The sequence below is a fragment of the Castor canadensis genome, chromosome 19, assembly GCF_047511655.1.
Source record: "Castor canadensis chromosome 19, mCasCan1.hap1v2, whole genome shotgun sequence".
In the NCBI taxonomy this organism is placed as follows: Eukaryota; Metazoa; Chordata; class Mammalia; order Rodentia; family Castoridae; genus Castor; species Castor canadensis.
The window spans coordinates 44,330,687-44,345,741 of NC_133404.1; the positions used below are offsets into that span (position 1 = coordinate 44,330,687).

Consider the following 15,055-nt stretch of genomic DNA (forward strand, 5'->3'; position numbering starts at 1 on the left):
AACAGATATAGGGCTACTGGATGGCTGCTTGGTCCCTACTCTACCTTCAGCTGGGACAGCTCTGTTCCTTACTATTTTACCTAGCAGCTCCTCCATCAGATGTCACAAGAACAAAAGAATTCTGCTGCTAAGCTCTCAAATGAAACACCGCTCACTGCATAGCCAGGCTTGATGGCACATGCTGGTAAGCCCAGCTACTAAAGAGGTGGAAGACAGAAGGATTGCACCTTTGTCAAGGCCAGCCTGGGTGGGGGTGTATGTGTGTGTGTGTATGGGGGTTGTGTACAAGACCCCATCTAAACAGAGAAAAGCTGGATGATGTGGTGTATACCTGTCATCCAAGCTACTGTGGGAAGCTAAAATAGGAGGATCCAGTTCCAGGCCGGTCTGGGAAAAAAGTGAGATCTTTTCTCCAAAATAAGCAAAGCAAAAAGGGCTGGGGGCATGGGTCAAGTGGTAGAGAGTGCTTGCCTAGCAAGTGCGAAGTCCTGAGTTCAAACCCAAGAACTGCCAAAAAAAAGTTAAAAATAAAAGAAAAAGAAAAGGTTTAGGGACATCATTCAAGCGGTAGATGTTTGCCTAGCATGAATGAGGCCCTGGTTCAATCCTCAGTACCACAAAGACAAATAAACGACAAAAAAAAAAAAATTGCACCACTAGATCACATTTTTTTTAAGGTTTCATTCACTTATGATTTTAAGTTTGTCATTTTTATTTATTTTTTAAATTTTATTTTATCATTTTTACATTTACTCACATGTGTATACATTATTTGGGCCTCTTTCCCCTACCCTTCCAAGCAGAACCTGTTCTGCCCTCTTGTTCTCCAATTTTGTTGAAGAGAGAACATAAGCGATAATAAGAAAGACATAGCATTTTTGCTAGTTTGAGATAAGGATAGCTATACTGAGAGATTCCTAGAGTTGCTTCCATGCACTTGTGTATTGCAACCCACATTGGTTCATCTCCACCAGACCTCTTCACTACTTGCCGGTCCCCTTCCCATAGCGGCCTCTGCCAGTTTAAGATGACTGTATTTGCTCCTCTACTGTGGGCACATCAACCACTTTCAGGTTTTAGGTTTCCTTCCCTTTCCCTATTCCTCCTGTATGTGTTCTCCCCTTAGTGTGTGACGCATGTCCACTAATATCACTGCATTTGCTTTAGGGCTATAATCCACATATGAGGGAGAACATTTTGGCCTTCTGAGCCTGACTAACCTCACTCAGAATGATGTTCTCCAATTCCATCCATTTACCAGTGAATGATAACATTTCATTCATTCTTCATGGCTGCATAAAATTCCATTGTGTATAGATACCACATTTTCTTAATCCATTCGTCAGTGGTGGGGCATCTTGGCTGTTTCCATAACTTGGCTATTGTGAATAGTGCCGCAATAAACATGGATGTGCAGGTGCCTCTGGAGTAACAGTCTTTTGGGTAAATCCCCAAGAGTGCTATTGCTGGATCAAATGGTAGATCGATGTCCAGCTTTTTAAGTAGCCTCCAAATTTTTTTCCAGAGTGGTTGTACTAGTTTGCATTCCCACCAACAGTGTAAGAGGGTTCCTTTTTCCCCCGCATCCTCGCCAACACCTGTTGTTGGTGGTGTTGCTGATCATGGCTGTTCTAACAGGGGTGAGGTGGAATCTTAGTGTGGTTTTGATTTGCCTTTCCTTTATGGCCAGGGATAGTGAGCATTTTTTCATGTTTTTTTTTTAGCCATTTGGACTTCTTCCTTTGAAAAAGTTCTGTTTAGGTCAGTTTGTCATTTTTAATATTTTACATTATATTCTATTATATTAGAAATAAACCAGTCAGGAAAAGGGTAACACATGTTCCTGAAAGACATTATTCAAAATAGAATTAACTCCTCCAGAGTATTGAAAATACGGACGTCTGCAAAGTAGGAAGTTAACCTAACTTCAATGCCAATTCCTACCACGGAGGAAAACCAGAAGAACATTACTGCTAAGGAAGTCCATAAAACTCCTATGTATTAAATATGGCTTTATTGAATTCAAGAAAACATTAAAAAATATTGTGACCAAGCCAGAATCAAATGTACACGCGGGACTCGGATGATTAGGAAATGTACTGGTAAAAGCACTATTGCAAGACACTCACAAAATGAATTAACCTCATGTGGATGAACCAGGAACATGTACTAAGTAAATTTAGCCAGTCACAAAAGGGCAGATATTCTGTGATTCCACTTGCATGAGGTGTTTAGAGAAGACAAATTCATAGAGACAGGAAGTGTCACGGTGGCTTCTGGGGACTGGGGTTAAGGGAAAGTGGGGTGTCTTGGTTTAATGGGCCCAGAGTTCAGTTTTGTGAGGTGGACGCCTCTGGACTGAGTTCACGATGCCGAGAATTCACTTATTACCACTGTGGTGCACACGTAGAAAGGGGTAAGTTAGCAAATTTTTGTTATGTGTATTTCACCATAATTTTCAAAAATAAATCACAATGGCAGCTTTAGTTTGTGTATTTGACCTGAATCTGCATAAGATGCAAGAACAGTACAATTAATTAACTTGTCCCAAAAGTCTTAGCAAATCTGCTAGGAGTTTGTCTTACATTAATGGTTTCCCAGAAAAATAGTGTGTTCCTATTTACAAATGCTAATGGAGTATTTTTTGTCTGAGTTTTTTTTTTTTTTTACTAACAGGTTCAATTTTATTATTTTCACCAAAGAATGGGATTTCTATTATTTTTGCTTCTTATGTGTAGTGAAATTATTTTTTTTTATTAAAAGTCAAAATTGTAAAGCACCCCATGGGTCTTGGAATGTAATGTGTGTTGTCTGTTTTAGACAGATGTTCACCTGTGTCTACTAATTCTACTTTAGAACTGTATTATTAAAATTTTCCTACCTCTTTTGTGTTCCTTTACTTTTGTCTGCTTGTTCTCAAAAACTCAAATTGGTGCACTCAAATAACTCCCTATAATTACATTTCTACTTTTTTTTCTTTTCCATTTTTATCTAATATTGCTGTTGGACAAAGATTTAGCACTCTCATCAACTCAGCATGAATCAGGTCATTTGCAAGGTGAGACCCTCTTGGTGAGCTGGGATCAGGACCCGGGCACCTTTGGGATCACTGCATAGAAGTGTGGGTGCTGTCACTGGAGGGCTACTGACAGACAGGGAAAACCAAAGGGCACAATTACCTTATCTGGAGGCAGGTCACCTTGTACTTGACAGTGTACACCCCACGCGGATTTTCCTGAAGCAGATCTTTTTCCAGTGTAGACAGGCACCTTGTAGAGGGGTCCTCAGTCAACCTAGCTGGTAATAATTCCAGTAGAGACCAGCAGCATCACACCTGGTGAGGCAGCAAGGGCACGCAGGGTTTCCTGTATGGAAATGTCTTTCACGCACACTAACTGCGATGGCTTGGGGACTAAGGCCCCTCTGGGCTGGGGAAGCCCACCTGTTTCTAACTGCTATGTGGCTGGTGTTGAACAGCCTGAGTGCAGCACGTTGATGACAGGTCCTGAAGAGCAGGGTCACTCAGTAAGGGTCTTCTATAGGACTTCCAGGCAAATGGCTGTCAATGATAACTCTTACTTTTCTCATTCAGAAATAGTCAAAATAGGGTAGGAGTGGGAGAAGAACCTGCAACCTCAGGGCAAGGTGATTTGAGCTCATATTTAACTCCCTGTCCCCTCAGTTTCCCATTGAAATAATCAGAGAAGTCAATAATCCATATAAAAGTCAGAAAATAGAAAACAGTGCCACAGCAACTGTATAGACACTTTTAAGGGTTTCTCATTTAGTACTTTCTCCCACCTTTCAAGAAATTCCAATCAGACTAGGGTGCGATAACGAACTCCTTTGGAACCACCAAAAAAATCCTTTTGGAACTCAGAGAGGGAAGGGCGTCCCGTGATTTCCATGAGACAGTCAATCAAGCAAGGTCAATGCCATGAGTGGCCTTGCTATTGCAAACCCAGCTGCTGACCGTGGTACTCTCCCCTGGACTCCAAGAGGTAGATATAGTATATAAAGTAAAGGAAGCCAGTGCCACCGTGAGAAAAGGGGACAATGCCACCATTCAGTTGAGTCTATGGCTCCAAAAAACATTACAAAATGGCACCACAATGAGGTCTTTCCTGTGCTAAGATAAAAAGTCCCTGTTAGCTCCCCCTGCTGACCTTTGTCTCTTTGGATATGCAGGATTTGTTCTTCAAAGTGTCATATTCCTGTTTTGGAGGGCATCTGTCTTTGTGAGTTGGGGAATAGATTTATTCTTTTTCGACCCCAGATACCCTTTCTATGTTTATTCATTTTGTTTTCTTCAATTTCAATCTCCTGATCTTTGTTGAGAGCCAAGTGGCTTTTTATTTCTATGGAAATAAGTGATCTTTTTACCCATGGAAACATGAGTCATCCTGCCTGCTCATTAAAAAACTTTCTTCTCTTGAGCGAGTGCCAAACTCAAGGGTGCACACTCGCTCGATTGCTCCAGGGATCCCTCTCAGGATTGCTTTTTGCTGCCATCATTTCTTTAAATTGAAACATGATATTCTGAAGCCTGTGATTGTGAGTAAAATTAAGGTCTAATGGATGGCTTACTGCACCATGCTGCATTTCCAAAGACATCATTACAGTCGTATCGAATGCACCGAGATGAATGAGTTTCACCCTTCCCTGGAAACTGGGCAACCCAGAGCTGGGGTGACTTTTAGATAAATTTTAACTATAACTGCTCAGAAGCAAAGGTCAAGAAATAATACTCAAATGCTTGTCTTTCTTAACACACTTAAATTACGTCCAACTTGAAAATCCATTCTCATTTTTAAGTGAACTCATTAATCTCCCAAAGAATGAAAGGAGAAGTTGTCATGACTTTAGGTAGAGAGAATAATTTGCTCCTGACTTTCTTTAGCTCTCCAGAGCTAGATGAAGAACAGTCAATTATTCTGCTTTACAAAGCACAGGAACACCACCATCATGTAGACAGACAGTTACTTCCTCTTAAGTATGGATGGGACCTGTGACTTCTGCCATTCCTGTCATTACGCTGTGTGTGCATACACATCTACAGTCAGTGCTCATTATCCATGGGTTCCATGTCTGTGAGGATTGAAAATATACGGAAACCAAGCATGGTGGCTCATATGTGCAATTCCAGCTAACTTGGAGGCAAAGATAGGAGGTTCACAGCTTGAGGCCAAGCCAGACCAGAAAAAATATTAGTAAGACTTCATTAATCCCTATCAATGAACAAAGTGGGAGTGACACAGCATGTCTGCAATCCCAGCTATGCAGGAGGTAGAGGTGAAGGATAGCAGCCTGAGGCCTGCTCTGAGACCTTATCTGAAAAATAAACTAAAGCCAAAAGGGCCAGAGGCAGAGCACCTGCCTAGCAAGTGCAGGGCCCTAAATTCAATCCTCAATGCTGCAAAAAACAGACAAAAAATACCAAGAAGACTATAGCCCAGTACGCTTGATAGACATATATGCAAAAATCCTCAATAAAATAGTCACAAATCAAATTTGACAGCACTTCCAAAAGAGCACACGCTACAAATCACGTTTGGTTTCAGTCCTGGGATGCAAGGATGACCCAAAATATGCAGACGTGTAAGTGAAAAACAGCCCATAAATCAAGGATAAAAATCACACGATCATCGTGACAGATGCAGGAAAAGCCTTTGATAAAATTCAACATCCTTTCGTGCTAAAAACCCTCAATAAACGAAGTATAGAAGGATCTACCTCGACGTAACAAAGCTGCAGCTCTCAAATTCAGAACATGACATGGGTGTCCACTGCCATCACTCTCATTAAACACAGCACCTGAAACTCTCACCAGGGCAGTCAGGCAAGAGGAAAAAGGAGGGGTGTATGTAGGAAAGGAGGAAGGTGAGTTATTGTCATCTGTAATGATATCCTACATTAGAAAACCATAAGGACGCCCCCAAAGAGTCTCAGATCTGAAAAGCACTTGCATCGAAGTATCAAGATATAAAATTCACATAAGAAAACCCAGTAGTTTTCCTATACACCAACAATGAACTTGCAGAGAGAGAAGTCAGGCAAATAATCCCATTCACAACAGCCTAAAAAATACCTCGGAATAAATCTAACCAAGAAGATAGAAGACTTCTACAGTGAAAATTATGAAGCCCTAAAGAAATTAAAGAAGATGCTACAATATGGAAATATCTCCCATATTCTTGGATCGGCAGAAGCAATGCTGTGAGAATGACTCTACTACTAAAAGCCTTGCACAGCTTCAGTGCAATCCCCATCACAATCCCTATGTCATTTCTCCCAGAAATAGAAGACAGTCCTAAAGTTTATATAGAAACACAAAAGACCCTGAATAGCAAAAGGAGCAATGCTGAAGGTATCAATCAATACCAGACTTCAAATTATCCAACAGAGCCATAGTAACAAAAACAGCGTGGTACTGGCCCCAAAACGGACACGAAGACCAAAGGAACAGAACACCCAGAAATCAATCCACACAGCCACAGTCACCTGATTCTTGACAACGGGGCCAAAAGCAGATGCCGAAGACCAGAGGAGAAGGCCTCTTAGCCAAACTGCACAGGGAAAACCGACGTCCATACGCAGATGACTGAAACGAGGACCCTGTCTCTCACCCTGCAAAAAAAAAAAAAAATCAGTCCAAAATGGATGAAAGATACGAAAATTTGAAATTACTGGAGGAAAACCTAAGGGCACAAGCAATGATTTCCTGACCAGGAAACAAGCGCAGAATAGACCGCTGGGATTACATGATTTTAAACCTCCTTCACAGCAAAGGAAACAATGAGCCGTGAGAAGGGACAGCCTAGAGAACGGGGGAGTCCCTACCCCTGAATCAGCTGACGGAGGATTAAGGTCCGGAACATATGAAGGGCCCAGAGAAGTTACCGACAAGAGAACAAGGATTGCCATCGAATACACACTTCTCAAAAGGAGTACAAATGGCCGAACGAGATCTGGAAAACGTGCAACCTCTCTAACCACCAGGAAAATCAAACTTCCATCAAGTTCTACCTCACCATGATAGCAGACTGGCTAATCTGTAAGGAAAATCAGTACAAGAAGTGCGGGTGACAAAGTGGAGAAAAGGGACCCTCCACATTGTTGGGTGCAAGGTGCAGTGGAGCTCATCATCCAGGACGGAAAAGAGCATGGAGGGTCCTCAGGAAAACAAAAGTCGAATTACCCTGCCAGGACCTGTACCTCGGGTGTATCCCCAAAGGAATAAAGTCAGCACGCTGAGGGGACACCTGCAACCCACACGTGCCACCATGTGGCATCAGCCACGGGTGAGTAAAAAGTATGGGAGATCTACACCACGGAGTTGTACTCTGCCATAAAGAAGAACGAAATCAGAACGACCGATGGAACTGGAGGTTACCATGCCAAGCACGGAGAGAAAAGGAGTCTCTCTGCAACTCTTAGCCACTGATCAAGCCATGTGGAGCCACCCGCTCCACTTCAGAGCTGTAGAGTATTCCACTCCAAGAGTGCGTCAGTGTTCCTTTCATGACTTTGTCACTGGAAATGTACGGCCGTTTCCAGTTTCTTCTTAATAGGGTATACGCATTCGATTCTTTGTTTACTTTTTTGTGGTACTGGGGATTGGACTCAGGGCCTTGTGCTTGTTAGACCAGTGTCTACCCCCGAGCTATGGCCCTGGTCCTTTGCTTTTTTTGTTTGTTTGTGTATTTTTTGATAGGGTCTTGTGATTTTGCCGGGGCTGGCCTCAGACCACAATCCTCTTATGTCCACCTCCTGAGTAGCTGGGATTACAGGTGTGACCCACCACACCTGGATTGTTTTTGAGATAAGGTCTTGCTAACTTTTGCCCAGGCTGGCCTTGGACTGTGGTCCTCCTATCAGCTCTTCCTGAGTAGCTCAGATTAAAGCCATGCACCTCCACGCCTGGCCCTGTAACACATTTTAAACGTTGATAGAGAACTGCAAGCTTTCCCTATGCAAAGACCTAAATACCCACCCCTACTTTAACACACAAGGGTCCCCCTTTCATGGGGGGTGTTACCAATCTTTTTAAATTTTGCCAATGTGAGTGAAACTATGAAGTCAGCAAGCTGGCTCGTTCACCTTTGTCCTCCCCTCGTCACATTTTTCATCTGGGTGATGAACTTTCTGTTCCTCCTCTGTCCTGTCCCGAATAGAACAGGTCTTACATCATTCTCGTGTGTAAATTACATTACTAGATTTTTTTATAATTCTGAATCTTTCCAGAGGATAAAACTTGTTTGTCATACTCTTTCTATTTCATGACCTCATTTTATTGGATAACATTTTATTTGGAATATATATTATAAACGTATGTATTATCTTTCTCTCTCAGAAGCGATTTATAATCTTCCTTTTCTGTTCTTGTCTGTTTTTGTTACAGTTTTGCGAGGTCTCTAAATTAAAGTGGAGACTTTTGTTCTCTCTGAAACATTTTATATCACAGGAATTTTCCACTCCTAGAAAAAATTTTAGAACTTTCTGGCTAAACTTTCTGACCAATATACTTTTCGGGGTGAGAATGTAAAATAAGGACAGAGGATTTATCTTCCAGTTTGGATAAAGGCAGTCAAAATATGTAATTAAATCGCTACTTTGACATCCTCCAGAAGCATCCCAACACCTACCCCATATAGGGGACGGTCTATAACCCATCAACAAACAATGGTTTAGCTCAGTAGAAGGAACTAGAGAAGAAACGTCCTAAAATCTCACCATGGGGTGAGAACAGAAATGTCCAGACAGAGGCTGACCTCAAAGCTTTTGGGGTGACGTAACCCTCCATCACAGAGATGGCCAGTAGTCCTGTTGAGCCGGGTTGCACACCTGAGCCCATCAGGTTTGATGTAGGGTTTCACGGCACGGCTATCCTTGTCATGAAAACGTTCTCTTCCTAGAGCCCTAGCAAACTAAGGTATTATTTTACTTTGCAAATATGCAACGAGTTTAGCTCAGGGTCTGGTTCAATAAAAGCTGATTTCCTCCTCGCAGATCCTAAAGCATTTCGTGTCATTTAATACGTTTGCTTCTTCCTCGGAGGGGGCAGCAGGGAGCATCGCTGTTTGCCTTCGCAGTTGGAAATGAGTGCCGGCTGTGTGAACTCCGCTTGCAATCGGGATTCCATGGTCCCAACTAAATCTGGACGCAGGAACTAAAATAAAGTCACTTTGTAAGGGCACAGCAAACCCGTTTTGCCAGACCTCATGCTTTGGGAAGGCTGGGTTTTCAGTCAGCTTCCTTATGGCCCTGAAACTCTGCAAGACCTGGAGAGGTGGACAGGGCCACCCAGCCCAGGAGCTCTGAAGGCGGTGTCCGTCCCATGCTAGGACAGCCCTGTCGTGTGCCCCAGAGCCAGGAGTCGCCTGTCCCTTCCTTCCACTCGTTCTTTCCGTGCTCTGACGCCGTCCACCGGCTCTCACACACGCTCCATTTTAACCCAACAAAGCAGAGAACCACTGTGGCGAGGACACCTGGAATAAAACCACACTCACAGACGGTTCCGAGATGCTAACATCTGTGAAAGCCAGCGTGTTTCGGGTGGGTGTGATTCAGCCAAGAGGGTCTGTGATCAGAAGTCCTGCACCACAGCTGTAGGTAAGCATGCTGTCTAAAGTTTTATATATAATATCATATACACAATATCATATCTCCTACACACACACATTCGTGTACAGATGCGTACACGCACACACATAAGCGCATACTTACGCATATTCACACACGTGTGTGCATTAGTGGGTCGCACGCTTGTAGGCATCCACCCAATTTCCACTCCTCCCTCACAAAGCTCATGTGTTTTCAGAGTGGCAATTCTGCCTATTTTTGAGATACAATGTAATAATTTGATGCTTTTCTACAATGTGGTATGACAATGTCAGCATAATTAGCATAAAAATCAATCAATTTTAATTCCAGGAGGAATCCATGCCTCTGTAATTCGCCACACTTCCCTGAGGCTGCAGCCCACCTCCTCCTCAAACACCAGAGCCTCAGTTTCTCTCCTGAAGGTCATCTGGTGTCTCACTACTATCCTTTCAACTGTGGTCAGGTCCTCCTGGTCTGTGTTGTCTGTTTCTTCATGGGGACAAGGAGAAAGCAAGGTAACCCCAAAGTCCAGTTCCCTGCCAGGTCCAGGAGTTGGGCAAGGCATTGCAAGAAGCACCGTCAGTAATAGCTGTGATTCCTCATCTTCTGCGTCCTCCCATCTCATCCATCTCCATGGAGAATTAAAACTTGTTTACAAAAACAAATTTGAGGGGCAGAAGGAATGTTGACAACATTAGTCATAGTTGTGTCTGAGCCATGTGGCTTTAATTGAACTATTGTGACAAAAGTCTCCAAATACTTTATCATAGGAAAAAAAACCCTGCACCAACAAAAAACAGTTTTGTTTTGATTAGTTGTGTTAAAATATTTAGAGAGAGGAAAAAATGTTGGAGTCTGCTCTGGTTTGAATGTCCTCAACAAAACTCGTGTTGAAATTCAATCTACATTGAGAAGCATGGGTTCTTCAGCCCATTATGGAGTTGGAGTGGGGTTTCGGGAGGTGGATGAGGTTAAATGAGGCCATGATAGTGGAGCCCCAATTCCATGGGAGAGGAATGGAGGCCGAGGGGGACACCCTGTGTCCCCATGTGACATCCGAGCCACTCTCTGCAGAAGGACCTCCCCAGATGTGGCTGCTGTGGGCGAAAGGAGCTTCACTATACATTGCCAGCCTGTGATGTCAGTTAAACCGCAGAAAACAGACTAAGACAGAAACCAGGGCATTTCTGGCTGAAACCCAGAGCTTCTGGTGGAAGATCACCGGGAAAATGAGTGAAGGTCACATTGTTCCAGGAAGTAGCAAATGTCACCTTTCTCCAGGGAGAGCCCCCTGGAAGGGGTGAGGTGAGGCCATGGGAGTCAAGGGTCCTTGAAATCAGCCTCCTAAGCCTTTTGCAGGGAGGGCTCAAAAACCAATTCTAGAGAGAAGAAAGATTGTGCCAGAGATAAAATGATGGACACTGCCTCAGCCGGAGTCACAAGGCGGGAAAACAGGCTGGGACAGGTGGGCAGGGGCAGGGTCAGAGATGGCATGGTTCTGTTCACTGGACCCTCAGTCTTCCAGAAGAACACAGCTGCACTGCAAGTTCACTGCTCAGGGGGGCAGAAAAAGAAGTGTGAACGAATGCATTTTGTGGTGAAATGACCTGGTTGTAGATGCAAAAAGAGGCCAAGTGTGAGACTGATGCGAGAAAAAGAACATAGGTTGCACTTTTCCTGTGAGGAGCCAGGCTTCATGCTAATGCCTGAGGGCCATAAAGGCCCCGTCCAGTTCCTGAGCTCAGCCCCACTGGCCCTGAAGCAGCCATAGACTATGGGCTGGGCTGTGTTGTGATAAAATTTTATTTATGGACTGAGATTTAAATGTCACGTAATCTTCATATATTGCAAAATTGTCTTTTTTCTTCTCAACTATTTTAAAATGTAAAAACTATTCTTAGCTCCTAGGCTGTACAAAACCAGGCAGTGGGCCAGGACCATATTTTGCCAATTCCTGTGTTAAACAAATAACTTCGGGGATGGGATGGAAGAGTGAGGAGGAAATGGGGAAGTGTGAAGGGCCAGTCTTAAGGGTTCTGGGAAGATTGTAGGGTCATCCTCCGTCCACACCTCCCAAGCCCAGATGGAAGTAAGCATGTTAAGTGTGTCATATTTAAGTAGCAATGGATCTCTTGTGCAGAATATTCAGTGTCTGTGTCCTTGGAGCTCTTTCTCAATGTCATAAGTACACAATAGAACTCCCGTGCTTTTATTTTTGTTTTAAACTTTTTTCTTGTTCCTTACTCTCTTAGGGTTTTTGTTTTTTTTTTTAAATGATATTAGGGTTTGAACTCAGGGCTTCTTGCCTCCTGCTTGCTAGGCAGGAGCTCTACCACTTGGCTTTTTAAGTTTTTGTTTGCTTTACTTATTTTTTTGGTAGAGTCTTGTGTTTTTGCTCGGGGCCATCCAAAGACTGAGATCCTCCTACCTATGCCTCCTGCGTAGCTGGAATTTATAGACATACACCACCATTCTGGGCTTATTTGTTGAGATGGGGTTTTACTATTTGCCTGGGCAGACTTTGAACCGTGATTCTCCCAACATCTGCCTCCTATCTTAGTTTTTTGGTTCCTGGAATAAGATTCAGATCTTGGGTTACACCATCTTCAGAGGCCCCGCCACTCACTGAGGCTATGCTGTGGTTTGAATGTGTTTCCCTAAAACCCAGATATAGGAAACTTGACCCTGACATTCGTATTTGACTGTGGGAGGCAGTGAGTCTCAGGCGAGGTTGGGAGGGTGGGGCCCGTAAGCTGGCATCGGTGGCTTTCTGGGAAGAGTCCTGTGTTGCCCTGTAATGCCCTGGGTCAGCTGTGAGATGCAGCTAAGGTCCTCACCATGTGCCAGGCAGATATCCCAGCGTCTGGGACTGTGAGCTAAATGAATTCGGTCCACTATAAATTATTCAGTCTGTAGTGTTCGGTTGTAGCAACAGAAATCAGACAAAGACTGCTGCCAGCTGGTAGCACGGGTCCTTAGAAGAGTTTTTACAAGTCTGAAATTCACTCCTTCATGGAGTGACAGCAGAGCTATAAGGAGCGCGGCTCCGTTTGGGATCTCTGATGCTTTCTTCAAGGCTGGCGGTTATGGTGAGGGCTGCCCTGTAATCTGCCACAGTCGCCTTCAGGACCGTCCTGTGCAAGTGTCCTCTGTGGGAACTTATGCTTTGTACTCAGAGGAGGCCTGGAGATGACTGACCTTCATTAAAAATAGTTGCTATTATTGATTAGGCAATTTGGGAGTTTAGCTGAAGCCAGACGTGGGGCATCCAAGAGGCCTCCACCATCTTCCCCATGGTACAGGCTCAGTAAATGTTTGCTGATTGAGTGAATGATTGACTGAATGAAAGGCGAAGTCATGGGAAATAAATAGATGCAATAAGTAGAAAATATTTCTGGTAGATGAGCTGCAGGTACCCATGCTGTACAGTGATAAGCAGTTACTGTGTAGTGGAAGTTGATGGGGTGAATTTTGTGGTTAGCATGTCTTGATTTTTCCCTTCAGGTCAGGGAGTCTGAGCTGTCTTTGAATAATGTGCCTTTGTCTGTGAGTGTGCCATGGTGGTTATGACTGAGGGCAGTTCTGCTCATGGCTGGCTTTGTTGAGTGTCCACTTTGAAATATGATGGACGGGACCAGAACCAGAGGCATTCTGTGGACTGACTGGCAGGCTTGAGGATGTGTGTAGAGGTTGGGGACACAGTGGGGGAGTGATAAGGTGTTTGGAGGAAAGAGCTATGATAATTGTCACTACTGTGCTTTATTCTGTTTTGTTTTTTTTACCTGAGATGGAGGTGGGGAGACCTGATGTCCAGCCAGATTTGGGGAGCAGCAGTAGCCACTGCTCTGAATGTGGTTCATTGATGAGTGTTGACCTGGTATGAAACCAGTGAGACGTTCCCATCTGGCTCCTCCCTAACAGAAAAGCCAGAGGACAGATGACAGCAATATGTCACCCTGACATTGAGGAGCTTCAGATGGAAGCCAAGAGCTCCAGGTGGGAGAACCTACAAGGAAGTGAGTTCAGGTCACATGTCAGAGCAAATACATGTGTCCCCACTTGAGCTACACATGTTTGCATGACACGTGTACCTTGTGGTTCTGGCCTAGGGCTCCCTAACACTGCCCTGTTCTCGGGGTGCTATTGCATCTGAATTCTGGGGCAGGTGGGATGGGCATCTGTGTGGGGGTTAAGAGCAATCAGTCCATCGGGGTCCAGACAGGCCAGCACAGGGATGAATAACAATTGCACAGATGGCCACTGAAATCTGTTTTCTCTTCAAAGCGCTCGCTGTCTGGCTTGAGCCGGGCTGGAATTTTGCAAATTGGCATTTGGGTGACTGAAGTGTGGGAGTGTTGGAGATCCACCCCTAATCCTCTCTTGGTCCACAGCTCCCTGAGTTACTGCAAATGGTGATCACAGGCTGGAGTCGCAGGCTGTTCATGTGGCCGTAGCATTTCTTTTACAAGCTTGTGTAGAATGTCAGGAAATTTTTATTTTGCATTTTTATGGGCAGCGTAAAGAATGCTTTGCACATAGCTTGAAACTGAAAACAAACTCCCAATTGAAAATATGCACACACACGCGCACACACACGTACACACCCAGCTCAAACAAGGTTATTCTTCCTAATCACAAACATATTCAGCCATCAAGCAATTTCCTGGCGAAAATACCACAAGACAAGTCTGGAAGGGTTTGACAAATGCTGACGAGCTTGTGAACCTCAGCCCATAGCAAACCTCAGCAGAAGGCTCGGTGTAGAACCATTTCCCATGCTCTCTGGGGCTGCTTTGTCCTGCAATGAAACCTGGGAACAAAACAGCCATAGAGAAACTCGAGTCTAAGCAGAAAATGGAAGCATATGTGGGTAACGTAGCTGGAAGGAAACCCAACAGTTGATCAACGTTCCTGGTGAGTCCAAGGCCGCTCAGCTTCTCCACTGGTTGACCTAGAAGAAGGTGAGTTGAATCACATGCTTGGCTCACAGTCCAGTGTGAGGGAATGACCCCGCTAGAAAATGCGTGTGCAGGTTTCGTAATGAGGGAGTCATAATTACAGGCTGCTTACTGAGGGCGAGCAGAGAGCCGGGCCCAGGACACGGTTTTCTGTGTCAGCACTTAAAACACACACTCCACAAAAAAAGCATTGCACAAGCCACCAAGTTACAACAAGAAGTCGGAGCATTTCCTGGAGTCATCAGAGCTGGAAGGGACCTGAGGTGTTCTGTGTCTCAATTTCCTTCCAGGGAAGAACCCCTCTTCTTCACATAGCAGCATCTGAACAAGTTCTTTGCAGGGCACGAGGCTCAGTACCAAAGAAACCCTGTGTTGGTTAATTCTGTTAGTCACTTTTTTTTTTGGAAACTCCTTATTATTTCCATTCCCCTGGAAATTCCTAATGCAAATTCCTAATGCACATGACAGCTCCTTAGATCTTTAAGGCGACTCTT

General features: G+C 44.2%; 1 long non-coding RNA gene across 1 annotated transcript in view; it reads left to right on the plus strand.

Moving 5' to 3' along the window:
• Positions 1-14,218: 14,218 nt before the first annotated feature.
• LOC141419205 (uncharacterized) overlaps positions 14,219-15,055 on the plus strand; it is an 89,203-nt gene continuing 88,366 nt past the window's right edge. Inside the window, exon 1 of the long non-coding RNA XR_012443868.1 lies at positions 14,219-14,564. This is a non-coding gene — a long non-coding RNA (uncharacterized lncRNA). The remainder of the gene's footprint in view (positions 14,565-15,055) is intronic.